Source organism: Puma concolor, unplaced genomic scaffold (assembly GCF_028749965.1).
Source record: "Puma concolor isolate L17-30 unplaced genomic scaffold, mPumCon1.1.hap2 unalloc_scaffold_7, whole genome shotgun sequence".
In the NCBI taxonomy this organism is placed as follows: Eukaryota; Metazoa; Chordata; class Mammalia; order Carnivora; family Felidae; genus Puma; species Puma concolor.
The window spans coordinates 299374-318287 of NW_028240280.1; positions in this window are offsets into that span (position 1 = coordinate 299374).

An 18914-nucleotide genomic window follows, 5' to 3' on the forward strand; every position below is an offset into this window, starting at 1 on the left:
GTTGGCCTGGGTGATATTAAAGAACCCTTGTCCAGCCTGCTATTTTGCTGTGAGCTTGGGTATAAATTCTCCTTTAATTTCAGGTCCTGCCCCACTGAGGCAGGCCTTAGGACATTGTGCCTTTGAAGAGGCACAGATTGCTTTCCGTGAGGATGAACAAGGCCCTGGGGAGTGGAGGAGTCAGGCTTCCAACCCGGACAGTCTGAGGCCAGAGCACAGGTCCTTGACCACTAGGCTGCATGGCCTTTGAGCGGACACGTGCAGGACTTACATGCTTTCAGATCACAAAGAAGTGCTTACGGTTCTGCAAATGGCAACACATGCAGGGAGGCCGGTTCAAGGAGCCGCTGGAAGATCAAGACCAGGAGTGTTTCCTGCATCTGCCCCTGGCAGGGCCAGTGCCCTTTGAGGAGGCATTGATGAGAAATGACCTTGGGGGCAGGAATGCCTGTATGAAGCTCCATACACTTGAGGCCAGGAGGGAACACATGCCATTGTTTTGCCCACCTTCAAACGGAATCAGAAATCCAAGTGGCACATTACACAGCACAGTGTCCCGGGTGCTTTTCAAACATGCTTCAGACGAGCTGGAGTCCCTTCTATTTATTTTTTTTATTTTTATTTTTTGGGAGTCTCTTTTAAAGAAGTGGCCTCAGATGATAAATGTCTTCCCTTCTTTGGCCTCTTCTCTCTTCTTCCTGCTTCCCCTTTATCCCGCATGTCTGTGGTTACCTTCTGGCTTTCACCAGCTCCCCAGCTTGGAGAAACCCTTGCAGGCACATCTCGTTGCCCATGGAGTAGTCTCTCTATGTCTTTCTTCATGGCAGGTTACTTCTCTTTGGGCAATGGAGTCCTTGCATTTTAGCAGTCACCTTCAGTGGGGCATACGTTACACGATAAAAGGCACACATTTTAAGTTTAAGTGTGGTTTGAGGAGCTTTGCCTGTACCTGTGTAACCACCGCTCCAGAAAGTTACCTCCTTCCCACAACCCGTGCGTTCTTGAAAGACTAAAAGATGCTTTTGATACAAGAGGAAATGCTCTGGAATCCTAGTCAAGTGTTTAAATGTCAGAACACAGTTTAGACCTCGGGACTCCTGGAAGCTTTGAAGCAAGATGAGGAGGTTCTGAGCTCTGTTTGGGAATGTTGGGGTCTTTTATTTGCTCGCTGTAATTGGAAAGTGACGGAACGCCGTATTCTCTTTTTGTTCCTCAACTATGCCAAGCTCATTGCTACCTTGGAGCTGTTGTATTGGCTTGGCTCGAATTCTCTTCCATCAGACCTCACACGCTGGCTTCCTCGCCATTGAGGTCTCCGCTCCAGTGTCGCCTTCTCTGAGAAGCCATCCCTGAAGACGCAGGCTCAGTTACCGCAGCCTCCCCCCCACCCCCACCCACTCCAGCCCATCGCTTGGTGTTACTTGCTTCATTTCACATTACAGCCTAAAATTAACTTATTAATTTCCTGGTTTGCTACTTGATTATGTGTCTCTTTACATTACTGTCCACAGTGCCTAGAGCAGCATCTGGCACAGAGGAATTCTGGTTTCTGACATCCCGGTTTACAAAAGAAAGTATCTCTTTTATTCACTTTTTATTCATTCATTCATTCATTCACCCATTCACATATTCATTTAATAGGTATTTATTGAGCACCTATGGCATACCTAGCACTGTTTTGAGAGCTATAATAGTGACAGTACAGACACAATCCCTGCACTCAAAGAACTAACACTCAAATGGCTCGAGACAAGTAACACACAAGTAAAGCTTGAAAGAAATTGACACTAAATGGAACCTTATGAAATTGTTAATATTCAATCATCTTTGACGGTTAAAATGGCAATGTTTCAACCTGATTGTTCTGAACTGGGACAAGTGATATCAAGGAAAAGTATAGTTTCTTTAGTGAGGTACCTGTATTAGGGTTCCCCAGAGAAACAGGACCTATAGGAGATATCAATATCTATATGTATATCTACCTATATCTAGATATATACATATACATATAGAGAGATAGAGATACATTATGTGCACTTGCCATTAGGAAATCTGAAATCAGCAGAACTGACACCCCAGTTTGAAGGCTGTCAGGCAGGAAAATTCCCTTTTACTCAAGAGAGGGTCAGCCTTTTGGGCTGCACATGCCTTCAACTGATTAGACAAGGCCCACCCGAATGATGGAGCACAATGTACTCAGTCTCTTGACTGTCAATGGTCATCTTATGCAAACGCACATTCTCAGATGCATCCAGAATGACCTTTGACCAAATATTTGGGCACCCTGTGGCCCAGTCAAGTGGACACTTAAAAGTTACCATCATAGTTCTTTTAGGAACTTACTACTCAGAGTGTGTCCTGTGGAGCAGCCTCATTTTCATGACCTGGGAGCTTGAGCAGAAGAATCTCATGCCCTGCCACAGACTTAGTGAAATAGAATCTGCATTTTATCAAGGCCCCTAGGTAGCATGAATGCACATTGTTTGAGAAGCACCCAAACTATGTGCCCCAAATAGATGGCAAATCCTTGGGAATTTGGTTTATAGCGCATAGTTGGTGATTTCCACTGTCTTATTTATGAAGCTTTTTGGATACATGTTTTAACATGTTTTTTAGTATGTACCCTAATCCATACACATTTGTTGTACTAATAAGTATGTGCGTGTACCGGTGAACAGTTATTAGGTACATTATAAGGCATACATCAAAACGAATTTTAAGCTGAGCTGAAGGTGCAGTAAGTATTATTTTAAAATTTGTTGGTAAGCACGGTGATGTCACACGATCATTAGCTAACATCAAAGCATGATGTATGTTGAGGATGAAACTTACCATTAATAAACAGTCCATATTTTGAATATTTTTCATGAGAGTTTTGATTATTCTTGGCTGACTTTGCTTTGATCTTGATAGAACATCATTGTTTGTAACCTTGTGACAAGCTAGCTGTTGAAGAGAAGGGGAGAGTCGACGCAATTGTTTTCTTGTGCTTCCTCTCTCAGTGTTTTCTTCAGCCTGCGGTTTTGTTATGGGGTGGGGAGGGGTGGTTTAAGCCATGTGCCTGCTTATTGATGGTTAGCCTCCCTAACCCTAGATAATGTATCTGCATATTTCCTTTAGGGGGGCACATAGCTGTGATATGGGCAACGTACCCCAGTGAGCTCACACATGGCTCTGATAAGGAAGGCATTTCTTGTTGGATGAACCCCAGGGGCAGGGGGTTCTTCTGCCCACTGTGGTTACATGGCACCCACCTGTCAGGGTCTGAGGCAGAGACTAGAGCATGGACTTGGAGGTCCCGTAGATTTGGGTCCAAACTCATGGGCTCTGCCTCGTACCAATGGTGTGACCTTGGGCAAAGTACATATCCTCTCCCTCCTTCCACAGAAAGTGGTGGTGTTACTATCTCATTCCTTGGATTGCCATGTACAGTAAATGAAATACCGCTTGTAAAACCACTGGCACAGTTCCAAGGGCAGCAGCAACAACAAACAAAATACACACACCTTGTCTCCCCTAGTGTCGTGTTGTGATACTCTGCTACAAACCTGCCTTTGTCCGTGGAACTCTAGTGAGGCACATGGTCAGACTAGGCTTCATCAAAGCGTTACTGCTCCAAGACAAGTTTAGGGGCGCGGTGGCTTTTCTCCTTTTTCTTTGTAAGGACAGAGACTCTGTGTCCCAATCTGTGACTTGGGTTGGAGCCATTTGAGATCCTCACTGCAGTGACAGCCTGCTGGTAATGTGAGATCCTAACAGCTTGTGTTAATCCTGGAGACAGGAGGTGAGGACAAGGGAGGCTCTTGAGTGTGGCCCCCCCTAACGTCTCCATGCACCTCGCTGCCATCTTTCTTGGGGCTGAAGGACAGGAGATTCTAACTCTTCTGAGCTTCCCTTCTCTTTAGGGGAGCTGGTACAAGTAAGCTGATTTCCAAGCAGGAAAGGGCAAAACAGGCTGAGAACTGTTAGGGGCTACAGTGTTCTAGAACCACCTCTAGGAATGTTCACCAGGGGAGAGAACCTTCAGAAGTGTGCAGAGTTGGAGCACATTGCCTTTCTCTTGATCCCACAAAATCAAGCTGACCAACCCTGTAAGGAGGGGGAGTCCCTTAGCATCCACAAGAGTCTTGGTAACAGCTTTGCAAATCCCGTGATTATATTTGCTGAAGGGTGTCCATCAAAGAGGGCGTCCTCTCTGTATCTGAGCATTTCCTTCTACAAAGTCCATTCTATTTTGAGAAGCCAGTGCTAGGAAAAAGCTTGGCGTCTCCTAAGGAGCTTGAATGATCTCATGGCAAACCTACAGAGAATGATGTAACTGGTCACCCTAACCTTTGGTGACCAACAAACACAACCAAATTCAAACCTGCTTTGATCCTTATCTCCTGCTCTCTGGTTTCCATTCTGCCCGCATCTTGCTATATGCCTGGACTGTGTCAGGATCTTTTACGTTCCAGTGAAAGAAATCTTTTTTTTTCAATATATGAAGTTTATTGTCAAATTGGTTTCCATACAACACCCAGTGCTCATCCCAAAAGCTGCCCTCCTCAATACCCATCACCCACCCTCCCCTCCCTCTCACCCCCCATCAACCCTCAGTTTGTTCTCAGTTTTTAAGAGTCTCTTATGCTTTGGCTCTCTTCCACTCTAACCTCTTTTTTTTTTTTCCTTCCCCTCCCCCATGGGTTTCTGTTAAGTTTCTCAGGATCCACATAAGAGTGAAACCATATGGTATCTGTCTTTCTCTGTATGGCTTATTTCACTTAGCATCACACTCTCCAGTTCCATCCATGTTGCTACAAAGGGCCATATTTCATCCTTTCTCATTGCCACGTAGTAGTCCATTGTGTATGTAAACCACAATTTCTTTATCCATTCATCAGTTGATGGACATTTAGGCTCTTTCCATAATTTGGCTATTGTTGAGAGTGCTGCTATAAACATTGGGGTACAAGTGCCCCTATGCATCAGCACTCCTGTATCCCTTGGGTAAATTCCTAGCAGTGCTATTGCTGGGTCATAGGGTAGGTCTGTTTTTAATTTTCTGAGGAACCTCCACACTGTTTTCCAGAGTGGCTGCACCAATTTGCATTCCCACCAACAGTGCAAAAGGCTTCCCGTTTCTCCACATCCTTGCCAGCATCTATAGTCTCCTGATTTGTTCATTTTGGCCACTCTGACTGGCGTGAGGTGATATCTGAGTGTGGTTTTGATTTGTATTTCCCTGATGAGGAGCGACGTTGAGCATCTTTTCGTGTGCCTGTTGGCCATCCGGATGTCTTCTTTAGAGAAGTGTCAATTCATGTTTCCTGCCCATTTCTTCACTGGATTATTTGTTTTTCGGGTGTGGAGTTTGGTGAGCTCTTTATAGATTTTGGATACTAGCCCTTTGTCCGATATGTCATTTGCAAATATCTTTTCCCATTCCGTTGGTTGCCTTTTAGTTTTGTTGGTTGTTTCCTTTGCTGTGCAGAAGCTTTTTATCTTCATAAGGTCCCAGTAGTTCACTTTTGCTTTTAATTCCCTTGTCTTTGGGGATGGGTCAAGTAAGAAATTGCTACGGCTGAGGTCAGAGAGGTCTTTTCCTGCTTTCTCCTCTAGGGTTTGGATGGTTTCCTGTCTCACATTCAGGTCCTTTATCCATTTTGAATTTATTTTTGTGAGTGGTGTGAGAAAGTGGTCTAGTTTCAATCTTCTGCATGTTGCTGTCCAGTTCTCCCAGCACCATTTGTTAAAGAGACTGTCTTTTTTCCATTGGATATTCTTTCCTGCTTCATCAAAGATTAGTTGGCCATCCGTTTGTGAGTCTAGTTCTGGGGTTTCTGTTCTATTCCATTGGTCTATGTGTCTGTTTTTGTGCCAATACCATGCTGTCTTAATGATGACAGCTTTGTAGTAGAGGCTAAAGTCTGGGATTTTGATGCCTCCTGCTTTGGTCGTCGTCTTCAAAATTACTTTGGCTATTTGGGGCCTTTTGTGGTTCCATATGAATTTCAGGATTGCTTGTTCTAGTTTCGAGAAGAATGCTGGTGCAATTTTGATTGGGATTGCAATGAATGTGTAGATAGCTTTGGGCAAAGAGAGAGATTCAGTGGACCACGTCACTGACCTTCAGACATCGCTGGGTCTCAACAGGTATTCTCAGAGCCCCATTTCTCCATCTCTAGATTTTGTGTGCTTCCTTCATCTTAATTTAAAAACAAACTTTTTTTAATGTTTATTTATTTGTGTGTGTGTGTGTGTGTGTGACAGAGAGAGAGAGAGAGAGAGAGAGAGAGAGAGAGAGAGCGCATAAGCAGGGGAAGGGCAGAGAGAGAGAGGGAGATACAGAATCGGAAGCAGGCTCCAGGCTCCCAACTGCCAGCCCAGAGCCGCATACAGGCCTTGAACCTGAGAACTGCGAGATCATGACCTGAGTCCGAGTCAAATGCTTAACCCACAGAGCCACGCAGGAGCCCTCTCATCCTAATTTTAAGATAGGCTTTTTGCCTGGGCTGGCAGCCCTAATGCAGCATGTCCTTAACTTGTAGACCCCAGAGAGTGGGACAGCTGTAGTTCTCCACAAGGTTGGAAGAAACCTTAGAGAGGTCTGTGATTGGTCTCGGATAGCATGCCCGTCCCTGCACCAATCACGTTGGCCAGGCCGAGTGGTGCTCTGACAGATCACTCTGGGATCACATATTCACTGCCGGCCGTGGGAAGAGTCAAGTACATCCAAATCTCACAGACAGTACAGGACCCCCTTCCAGCAGGTGTGTTTGTGTACATGGTGTATTTGAGGGGGAGTTCTTCAAAAGACAAGTTTGTAAACAGACAACAACCATAATGAAAAACCCTCCACGCCCCTGATTCTAATCTGTATTGTTCCTGGTTTGGGTGTATGATTGTTTCTATCTACTTGGCTGCCTCAAACCCTTCGTGAGATGCGGTGGAATAAGTAAATGATAAGATGTGTAACATGACTGAAAAGACACATCAGCGCATCTCTCCTTACAAAAGGAGGGTGGGGTCGGCAGAGAGAGCCGTCGGCCAACCTAGTACCAAACTGAGCTGTGGAATGAGCTGCCAGTGGAAAGCTTATCTAGGACCTCCTTCAGACTTCCATTCCGTGATGCGTGTGCTTGTTTAAACAATGACCCCACCTCCATTCGTGGATGTTGAAGAGGGACTCATGATAAAGCAAATACCATTTCCCAGATTGAGAACCAAAGCGGACAAGGAAGACACCAGCCCAGGTTTCACATCTCAGAATTCTCGGTTTGGTTTTTGCCATTCTCTCTTCTTCCTCTCTTACAGGGTCTCTCAGCCTTGACTTTTTTTTTTTTTTAATGTTTGTTTATTTTTGAGAGTCAGAGGGGGTAGGGAGGGGCAGAGAGAGAGAGAGAGACGAGACAGAGGATCCAAAGAAGTCTCTAAGCTGTCAGCCGAGAGCCTGATGCAGGGCTCGGACTCACGAAGCATCAGATCATGACCTGAGGCGAAGTCGGATGCTCAACTCACTGAGCCACCCAGGGGCCCTGACCCTTTGGACATCTTAAGCCAGATAATTCTTTGTTGTGGGAGCTGCCCTGTACATTGTACAGGGTTTAGCAACATCCTTAACCTCTATCCACTAGATGCCAGTTACACACCCACTCCCCAATTATGACAACTAAAAATGTCTCCAGAAATTGTCAGATGTCCGTGGGGGTCAGGGTTGGGGGGGGGGGCAAAGCCATCCTGATTGAACCCAATACTCCATTAGAATGTGGCTTCTGAGAGAAGGGAACATATGTGACTTGGCCACTGTTGAATGCCTCTACCTAGCACATTGTCTGGAACTTAGTAAGTGCTCCATGAATATATATTTTTTTCCCAGTAAATCTTTGTTGACTGAATGAACTGGCCCACTTTGAATTCGTGTCTAGGTGCTCTTGGCCTCCAAGCAGCCACATTTCTTCGTGTTAAGGGAACCAAAATCAGCAATTTGTGTAAAGTCTTACCTTGTTTCAGGTGTATGACAAACAATAAACGTTAGCTCCTGGCATTACCGTGATTATGACCATCTCCTTCCTGGAGTGGTGCTTAGCCCCAAGCCATGTGGTTATTTTGCGCTGAAAATCATCACTGTTTCTTGAACCACAGGTAGGGACTCAGTTGAACTACTGGAGAATGGGAGAGCAGCAGACATCAAGGGGGTGTCTGAAGGACTTTTGGGGGAGTTCTCTGTGAAATGACATCGCCATGGGCTTTTCTTAGAGCCGGAGGTCTTTTACTAGAGAGCAAGTGCGGAACTTAAACGGTTTCTTATTTTGGAAGAGCATTGTACTCTCTGAGCCTGGTGTTTGGAAGTTGTAGGACCTTTTTCAGTGTCAACATGCCTGGGGAGCCGCCCTAGCCTGACGTCCCCAGAAGCTGACTCTGAGACAAGGATTTGAGGGCAAGTCATGTTTTTAGGAGGGGATCCCAGAAAACAGTTAAGTGTTTCAAGGTAACAAGGTAGGGAAGCCAATGTGTCAGGCCACTTACCACCGGGGTGACTGGAGCTGGGGTCCTGCTGGGGACTCGGAGAGCAGGACGTGCCTTCAGAGTCATTGCATCTGAGAGGCAGGGAAGGTGGGGAGTTGAGCCATCACGTTCTAGTTCAGCACTGGTCAAGGGCTGCTTCCAGAGGCACTGATGCTCTGGCACTTCTGGGTTGCCTTGCGTGGGAACCAAGCATGTTCTCCAAACAGGGCGAAAGTTACCAGGCAGAAGGTCGCAGGTGTTTGCAGCTGGTGGCACTGGCTGGAGGGGTGGGTGCTGACAGGTTGCTGGCAAGGCACTGGCAATATCTGCTGTGGGACATTGGGTGGACAGGGGTGATGGTGCTAAAATCCTACAGCATATAAAGGAGACCCTCACAAGGAAGCATCATCTCACCCTGAATAGACATCCCTCTGGGAAACATGATAAATGAAAATGGGTATTTCCTTTCTCCTCTGGATTCCGGCAAGAAAGAACCATTTCTGTTGTTTCCTTTTATAAAAACAATAACTGTTATTTTTTTCCTGGTTATTAATGGCATAGTTGCTCCGTGTAGAAAATGCAGAGTACAAGAAGAAAGTCCCTGAAACACATACAACTTACTGCATCTCCTTTTTATTCCCTTTATAGGCAGTAGAAGTCATGGCTAGAAAAAAACGGAGTTGAAAGGCAGTCTTGGGTTCAAACCAAAGTCCAAAACTTACTAGCTGTGTGGCCTCGAACAAGCTAGTTAATGTCTCTAAGCCTTTGTTTCCCCAACTGAAAAATGGGGATAATGATACAGGGTTGTTTTGAGAATTAAACGAGATAGTTTAGAGAGTATTTGGTTTATAAGTAAGCACTCATCAAATAGGGTATCTCCTTTTAGAAATGAGAATAATATCAGCTCGTCTTTATGAATTAAAATTCTTCATATTCTCTTTCCGTGTTTTGTGTTTTGTTTTGTTTAGAATTATTTCATTAGTCTGTTCTTAAGACTTAAAACTTTTCACAAAGTTTTTTAATTTTAAGTTATTTAAATTTAATATTTAAATAATATTTAAATTTAAATATTTAAATTTAATATTTAAAAATAGGTATTTTAATTTTAAGTTATTAAAATTAAGTTAATTTTAATTTTTAAGTTATTTTATTTATTTATTTTTAAAGTTTTTATTTTATTTTGATTTTATTTTTTATTTTTTAAAATTTACATCCAAATTAGTTAGCAAATAGTGAAACAATGATTTCACAAAGTTTTTTAATTTTATTTAAATTTAATATTTAAATAATATTTAAATTTAAATATTTAAATTTAATATTTAAAATTAAGTATTTTAATTTTAAGTTATTAAAAATAAGTTAATTTTAATTTTTAAGTTATTTTATTTATTTATTTTTAAAGTTTTTATTTTATTTTGATTTTATTTTTTATTTTTTAAAATTTACATCCAAATTAGTTAGCATATAGTGAAACAATGATTTCAGGAGTAGATTCCTTAATGCCCCTTACCCATTTAGCCCATCCCCCCTCCCACAACCCCTCCAGGAACCCTCAGTTTGTTCTCCATATTTATGAGTCTCTTCTGTTTTGTCCCCCTCCCTGTTTTTATAGTATTTTTGTTTCCCTTCCCTTATGTTCATCTGTTTTGTCTCTTTAAGCCCTCATATGAGTGAAATCATATGATTTTTGTCTTTCTCTAATTTCACTTAGCATAATACCCTCCAGTTCCATCCACATAGTTGCAAATGGCAAGATTTCATTCTTTTTGATTGCCGGGTAATACTCCATTGTATATATATACACCACATCTTCTTTATCCGTTCATCCATCGATGGACATTTGGGCTCTTTCCATACTTTGGCTATTGTGGATGTGCTGCTATAAACATGGGGGTGCATGTGTCCCTTCGAAACAGCACACCTGTATCCCTTATCTAAATGCCTAGTAGTGCAATTGCTGGGTCGTAAGGTAGTTCTATTTTTAGTTTTTTGAGGAACCTCCATACTGTTTTCCAGAGTGGCTGCACCAGCTTGCATTCCCACCAATGATGCGAAAGAGATCCTCTTTCTCCGCATCCTCACCAACATCTGTTGTTGCCTGGGTTGCTAATGTTAGCCATTCTGACAGGTATAAGGTGGTATCTCATTGTGGCTTTGATTTGTATTTCCCTGATGATGAGTGATGTTGAGCATTTTTTCATGTGTCGGTTGGCCATATGGATTTCTTTAGAGAAGTGTCTATTCATGTCTTGTGTCCATTTCTTCACTGGATTATTGGTTTTGGGGTGTTGAGTTTAATAAGTTCTTTATAGATTTTGGATACTACCCCTTTATCTGATATTTCATCTGCAAAGATCTTCTCACATTCTGTTGGTTGCCTTTTAGTTTTGCTGATTGTTTCCTTCGCTGTGCAGAAGCTTTTTATTTTGATGAGGTCCCGTAGTTCATTTTTGCTTTTGTTTCCCTTGCCTCCGGAGATGTGTTGAATAAGAAGTTGCTGTGGCCAAGATCAAAGAGGTTTTTGCCTGCTTTCTCCTTGAGGATTTTGATGGCTTCCTGTCTTACATTGAGGTCTTTCATCCACTTTGAGTTTATTTTTGTGTATGGTGTAAGAAAGTGGTCCAGGTTCATTCTTCTGCATGTCGCTGTCCAGTTTTCCCAGCACCACTTGCTGAAGAGACTGTCTTTATTCCACTGGATATTCTTTCCTGCTTTGTCAAAGGTTAGTTACCCATACTTTGTAGGTCCATTTCTGGGTTGTCTGTTCTTGTGCCAGTACCTTACTGTCTTGATGATTACAGCTTTGTAGTATAGCTTGAAGTCTGGGATTGTGATGCCTCCAGCTTTGGTTTTGTTTTTCAAGATCGCTTTGGGGATTTGGGGTCTTTTCTGGTTCCATACACATTGTAGGATTCTTTGTTCTAGCTCTGTGAAGAATGCTGGTGTTACTTTGATAAGGATTGCATTGAATATGTAAATTGCTTTGGGTAGTATCAACATTTTAACAATATTTGTTCTTCCTCTCCAGGAGCATGGAATCTTTTTCCATTTTTTTTGGTGTCTTCTTCAATTTCTTTCATAAGATTTCTATAGTTTTCAGTGTATAGATTTTTCACCTCTTTGGTTAGATTTATTCCTAGGTATTTTATGGGTTTTTTTGCAACTGTAAATGGGATCAATTCCTTGATTTCTCTTTCTTTCACTTTATTGTTGGTGTATAGGAATGCAACCAATTTTTGTGCATTGATTTTATATACTGCAACTTTGCTGAATTCATGAATCAATTTTAGCAGTTTTTTGGTGAAATATTTTGGGTTTTCCATATAGAGTATCATGTCATCTGTGAAGAATGAAAGTTTGACCTCCTCCTGGCCAATTTGGATGCCTTTTATTTCTTTGTGTTGTCTGATTGCAGAGGCTAACACTTCCAATACTACGTTGAATAACAGTGGCAAGAGTGGACATCCCTTTCTTGTTCCTGACCTTAGGGGGAAAGCTGTCAGTTTTTCCCCATTGAGGATGATATTAGTGTTGGGTCATTCATATGTAGCTTTTATGATCTCGAGGTATGCTCCTTCTATCCCTGCTTTCTTGAAGGTTTTTATCAAGAAAGGATGCTGTGTTTTGTCAAATGCTTTCTCTGCATCTATTGAGAGGATCCTATGGTTCTCGTCCTTTCTTTTATTGATGTGATGAATCACAACGATTGTTTTGCAGATATTGAACCAGTCCTGCCTCCCAGGTATAAATCCCACTTGGTCGTGGTGAATAATTTTTTCAATGTATTGTTGGATCCAGTTGGCTAATATCTTGTTGAGGATTTTTGCATCCATGTTCATCAAGGAAATTGGTCTATAGTTCTCCTTTTCAGTGGGGTCTCTGTCTGGTTTTGGAATCAAGGTAATGCTGGCTTCATAGAAAGAGTTTGGAAGTTTTCCTTCCATTTCTATTTTTTGGAACACCTCCAAGAGAATAGGTGTTAACTCTTCCTTAAATGTTTGGTAGAATTCCCCTGGAAAGCCATTTGGCCCTGGACTCTTGTTTTTGGGGAGATTTTTGATTACTAATTCGATTTCCTTACTGGTTATGGGTTGGTTCAAATTTTCTATTTCTTCCTGTTTCAGTTTTGGTAGTGTATTTGTTTCTAGGAATTTGTCCATTTCTTCCAGATTGCCCATTTTATTGGCATATAATTGCTCATAATATTCTCCTAATTATTGTTTTTATTTCTGTTGTGTTGGTTGTGATCTCTCCTCTTTCATTCTTGATTTTACTTATTTGGGTCCTTTCCTTTTTCTTCTTGATCAAACTGGCTAGTGGTTTATCAATTTTGCTAATTCTTTCAAAGAACCGGCTTCTGGTTTCATTGATCTGTTGTACTGTTTTTTTGGTTTCGGTAGCATTAATTTCTGCTGTAATCTTTATTATTTCCTGTCTTTTGCTTATTGTGGGTTTTATTTGCTGTTCTTTTTCCAGCTCCTTAAGGCCTAAGGTTAGGTTGTGTATCTGAGATCTTTCTTCCTTCTTTAGGAAGGCCTGGATTGCTATATACTTTCCTCTTATGGCCATCTTTGCTGCGTCTCAGAGATTTGGAGTTATGGTGCTATCATTTTCATTGACTTCCATATACTTTTTAATTTCCTCCTTAAGTGCTTCATTAGCCCATTCATTCTTTAGTAGGATGTTCTTCAGTCTCCAAGTATTTGTTACCTTTCCAAATTTTTTTGTGTGGTTGATTTTGAGTTTCATAGCATTGTGGTCTGAAAATATGCACACTATGATCTCGATCTTTTTCTACTTACTTAGGGCTGATTCGTGTCCCAGTATATGATCTATTCTGGAGAATGTTCCATGTGCACTGGAAAAGAATGTATATTCTGCTGCTTTAGGATGAAATGTTCTGAATCTATCTGTTAAGTCCATCTGGTCCAGTGTGTCATTCAAAGCCATTGTTTCCTTGTTGATTTTTTGATTGGATGATCTGTCCCTTGCTGTGAGTGGGGTATTGACGTCTCCTACTATTATGGTATTACTATCGATCAGTTTCTTTATGTTTGTGATTAATTGATTTATATATTTGGGTGCTGCCACATTTGGTGCATAAATGTTTACAATTGTTAGGTCTTCTTGGTGGATAGACCCCTTGATTATGATATAATGCCCTTCTGCATCTCTTGACACAATCTTTATTTAAAAAAAATTTTTTTTTTAACGTTTATTTATTTTTGAGATAGAGAGAGACAGAGCATGAACAGGGGAGGGTCAGAGAGAGGGAGACACAGAATCCGAAACAGGCTCCAGGCTCTGAGCTGTCAGCACAGAGCCCGACGCGGGGCTCGAACTCACGGACCGTGAGATCATGACCTGAGCTGAAGTCAGACGCTCAACCGACTGAGCCACCCAGGCGCCCCACAATCTTTATTTTAAAGTCTACATAGCCTGGTATAAGTATGGCTACTCCAGCTTTCTTTTGTTGACCATTAGCATGATAGATGGTTCTCCATCCCCTTATTTTCAATCTGAAGGTATCTTTAGGTCTAAAGTGGTTCTCTTGTAAACAGCATATAGATGGATCTTGTTTTCTTATCCATTCTGTTACCTTATGTCTTTTGATTGGAGCATTGAGTCCATTGATGTTTAGAGTGAGTACTGAAAGATATGAATTTATTGCCATTATGATGCTTGTAGAGTTGGAGTTTCTGGTGGTGTTCTTTGGTCCTTTCTGATCTTTGTTGCTTTTGGTACTTATTTGTTTTTATATATATTTTTTCATCTTTTCTACCCTCAGAGAGTCCCCCTTAAAATTTCTTGCAGGGCTGGTTTAGCGGTCACAAATTCCTTTAATATTTGTTTGTCTGGGAAACTTTTCATCTCTCCTTCTATTTTGAATGACAGCCTTGCTGGATAAAGAATTTGTGATGGCATATTTTTCTGATTCAGCACACTGAATATATCCTGCCACTCCTTTCTGGCCTGCCAAGTTCTGTGGATAGGTCTGCCGCAAACCTGATCTGTCTTCCCTTGTATGTTAGGAACTTTTTTTCCCTTGCTGCTTTCATGATTCTCTCCTTGCCTGAGTATTTTGTGCATTTGACTATGATATGCCTAGTTGATGGTCGGTTTTTGTTGAATCTAATGCGGGTCCTCTGTGCTTCCTGGATTTTGGTGTCCATGTCTTTCCCCAGGTAAGAAAGTTTTCTGCATGATGTGCTCAATAACCCTTCTACCCCTATTTCTCTCTCTTCCTCTTCTGGGACCCCTATGATTCTCATGTCGTTCCTTTTTAATGAGTCACTGATTTCTCTGATTCTTAAATCGTGCTCTTTTGCATTAATCTCCCTCTTTTTTTCTGCTTCATTATTCTCTAAGTTTGTCCTCTATATCGCTGATTCTCTGTTCTGACTCATCCGTCCTTGCCACCGTGGCATCCATCCGTGATTGCAGCTCAGTTAAAGCATTTTTAATTTCATTCTGGCTATTTTTTACTTCTTTTATCTCTGCAGAAAGGGATTCTAATCTATTTGCGAGTCCAGCTAGTAGTATTATTATCATGATTGTAAATTCTGTTTCAGACATCTTGCTTGTATCTGTGTTGGTTAAATCCCTGGCTGTTGTTTCTTTGTGCTCTTTCTTTTGGGGTGAATTCCTTCATTCTGCCATTTTGAAGGCAGAAAAGGAATTAATGAGGTAGAAAAATTGAAATTAAAAACATTAAAATTAAAAGAATATTAAAATTAAAAATTAAAGACACACACACACAAATCGAATAGATGATGTTAGATCATAGGTGTGTTTTGGTCTGGGTGTTGAAAGTGGTTTGACAGACTAGAGAAAAAAAAGGGGGAGAAAAAAAAGGAAATCATTTGAGAATTTGAAAAAATGAATACACTGAAGTAGACTAAAATGATATGATGGGGTTAAAATAGAATTTGAAAAAATATACACAAAAGTAAAGAATATAGTAGAAAAAAATTAAAAAAATATTTTTAATAAAAATTAAAAATAAATATGAATTTCTTATTTTCCTGTATTCAAGAAAAAAGAAAAGAAATGAAAAAGAGAAAAAAGATTTAAAAAAATAAAAACAAGAAATCGTTAAAAATTTGAAAAAGTGTATACACTGTAGGAGACTAAAATAAAATGATGGCAGTAAAATGGAATTTGAAAAAATTTACATAAAAGCAAAAAATATAGTAACAAAATTAAGGAAAAAGTATTTTTTAGTAGAAATTGAAAGTAGAAATGAAGTTTTTCTATTTCTACATTCAAGAAAAAGAAAAGAAACGAAAAGCAGGCAAGGGAACAGCATGTACAAAGTCCTAAAGCAGGGGGAGGACAGAGTGGCCCAGGCTCTGAAATGACGGCAGCCACGTGACCCGGGGCTGGTGTCCCTTCACATCACTGGTTCTCAAACCCTCATTAGTAAAAGGGCAGAATCAGACTAGTTCGTGTCTGGGTCCCTTCCAAGAAAGGGGGTCAGCTTAAACATTAAGCAGGCTCATATGAGCTGTCATATCGTTACCTTATCCTCTGGGTGTCTGGGAGTCCCCTTGGTCACCAGCTGCTGGATTGGAACCCCAGAAGGGCAGCTCTGTACTGATTCTAGAGGCACAGCCAAGTTCACCCCTGAGCCCGGCCCAGGATTAGTTCTGTTGCTGCGCTTCATCCAGTCTGCTGAGGGTCTCGTTGTGGGTATGACCTACACGATTACATGATGGATTTTGCAAAATCCTGTTAGGATTATTTCCCATCCTTGCTCAGAGCCAGATGTTTGACCGAAAGGTAGAGAGGGCTGAAAGGAAAATCTCTGAAACAGGCCTCTGAAAGCAGCACAGGCTTGCAGGCTAGATCAGCCTGCTCTCCCAATGTCCTCGGCTGCTTGGTACCTTCCAGGCATACAGTAGGCCTTAACTGTGGAGTGGATGGTGTTAGACACCATTTCCTTAGAGGCTTCGTTCTACACATACTTCTCTTTAAGAGGTCATAATGAAACTCAATGTAGGATTAATATTTTGCTTTTTATCCACCCAATATTAATTCGTAAGTTTGTCTTCACACTGCTGAGAAACTCTTAAATGTCATTTAAGATGTTCAAGATCCCACTGGGTCAGGTGTGGAACTGCTGAGTCACTATATTGTATGCCTGAAACTAATGAAACACTATGTTAACTGTACTGGAATTAAAATTAAAAACTTAAAAAAAAAAAATGTTCAAGATCTGAAACGTTAAGACGTTCAAGTCTAAACTACCGAAGAGTTGAGGTCAGCTCCAGCGTCAGCTCGGTGTGGATGAACACGTCCCCTGTCGCCCACAGCCCGTGAGGAAGGGGTGGGTGTTTTCTCTCACGTTCCTCTCAGATGTGTGGCAAAGACTCTCAGGTTAATGTGGGGAGAGGTGCCAGGCACCTGCCAAGGCCCCGAGAAAGCCTGCCGTCCACGGGCACATCGTGCTGGGGTGTCCGAGGACCGGGAGATGGCGGTCAGAACGGAGAGTCCCTGAGTCTCCGCCATCCCGTGCCCCACACTTCCTCATGGGGTCTGCCCTGTCTCCGCTCTCCTTGGACCGTTTTTGCTCTCTCATGCCCTCTCCCCTTTTGGCCCCAGCCACGCGGCCTTCTTACCAGCCGGTGCTTTTCGCTGGGCCTCCGCTGAAACCCCTGAGAGGGGCCAGCTGGTGGGCCCGGCATCTCCTTTCCCTCAGGTGACCATCTGTGGTCCCAGCAGCCAGCGGGTGGGGTTGGGTACTTCGCTGTTGTCCCCTGAACACGGTGCACACGGGGGCTTGCAGAGAGCAGAGGGGCCTGACGCCCATCTGGGACCACGTGGCTTCCAGCTGGTGACCCAGCACCCCACTCACCTTGTCGCCCTCCCCACCAGGCGGGCCTTTCTGCTGGGCTGTCAGGTGCCCGATCTGGGCATGCTGTCTTGTTTACAGCAGCCCCTTCCCCTCTGGGCTGGGGGCTGGGGGCTGGCTGCTCCTGGGGCACTGCCGTGTGCTGTCCTCCGTGCTGGGGTGGGGTTTTGCAAAACCCACCGCTCCTTCTCCCTCTGTGGGTTTCAGTGTGTCCAGGGAATGCAGCCTCTGGCCGGCCTCTGGCATCCTCGTGGAAAGGCCTCTCCACTGGCAGCTTTCCCCCTGTCCCACCTCTGCCTGTCCGCTTTCCAGACCTGGAGGCTTCATCTTGTCACTATCGGGGGACCCCGAGCTCCAGCTTATCTCCATTATCCTCATCAGACATGCATGTGTGAACTGTCTGCCAACTTTTTAGTTTACTGTGGTGACCAAGCTGCCAGGAGTCCCGGGAGCCTGTGACAGCCTCAGGGGCAGATGCGCCCTGGGTAGAAGTTGCATAGGAAGACAGATTATGCTCGGGCTGCAGAAGATCTGAGAGTCAGAATCGGGCAGAGTTGATCTGCTGCCCGATTGGAAGGCCAGGTGGCATCGAGTCCCTCTTGGCCTGACCCCCGTTTCCCTGGGAGGTGTGTGGGCCCGTGGTGCCGGGACTCACCTGTCAGGGAGGCCTTTCCCTGGCCTGCTCTGAGTGCATGCTGTCAGCATTTCTGCCCCAGACTCTTTTGCTTCTGCTCACTTCTGACTGTTCTCCCTTCCGATTGCCACCCTTCTACTTGAGCAAGGTTAACATGCTCTCATTCTGGCTGGGGAGCCATTTTGTGTCTTTAATGACAGCTTTGGACGCAGATGGTTCTACCCTTGGGAGACCTTTCCATCATCTTTGAAAGTGTTGGTGTTTATAGTGTCACTGCCTTTGGGGGCATTCAGAGGAAGACGGAGGGAGGCACGTGGAGGAGGAGGAGGAGGAGTGTTTTTGGTGGCTAAATCTGGAGAGGGAGAAGGTGGCAGAGAAGGGGACTCTGGACAGAGAAGTATTGTCCTTCTGATTCTTGGACGAGGGGACTCTGTGGCTTAGGAGGCTGTGCTTTGGAGCTGGGGTTAGAGGCTCAGAGAAGGAAGACAGCAGCCAGGTCACATGGGACCAGGGTGTGGGATTAGATGCAGTCATTGCTCTGAGCGTGTCTCTTACCTGCAACACAGTAAAGCACATTTACCATTTCTTTGAAGCTGCAAGGGAGAAGTCCCAGAGTCCTTTCAACTGAGAATACTAAACAGAGGTGAACGAAACACCCATTTCTACCCATTGCACACGTGAAAATGTTACTGCTGCTTTCATTGAGGGTCCTGGGGTTAGTGTTGGGTCTTAGCAACTTCAGCGTCAGTTTCTTCCTTCTTTCCTTCCTTCCTTCCTTCCTTCCTTCCTTCCTTCCTTCCTTCCTTCCTTCCTTCCTTCCTTAAGTTTATTTGTTTATGGGGAGGGCCACACAGGTGGGGGAGAGGCAGAGAGAGAGAGAATCCCAAGCAGGCTCTGTATTGTCAGTGCAGAGCCCGACGTGGGGCTTGAACTCATGAA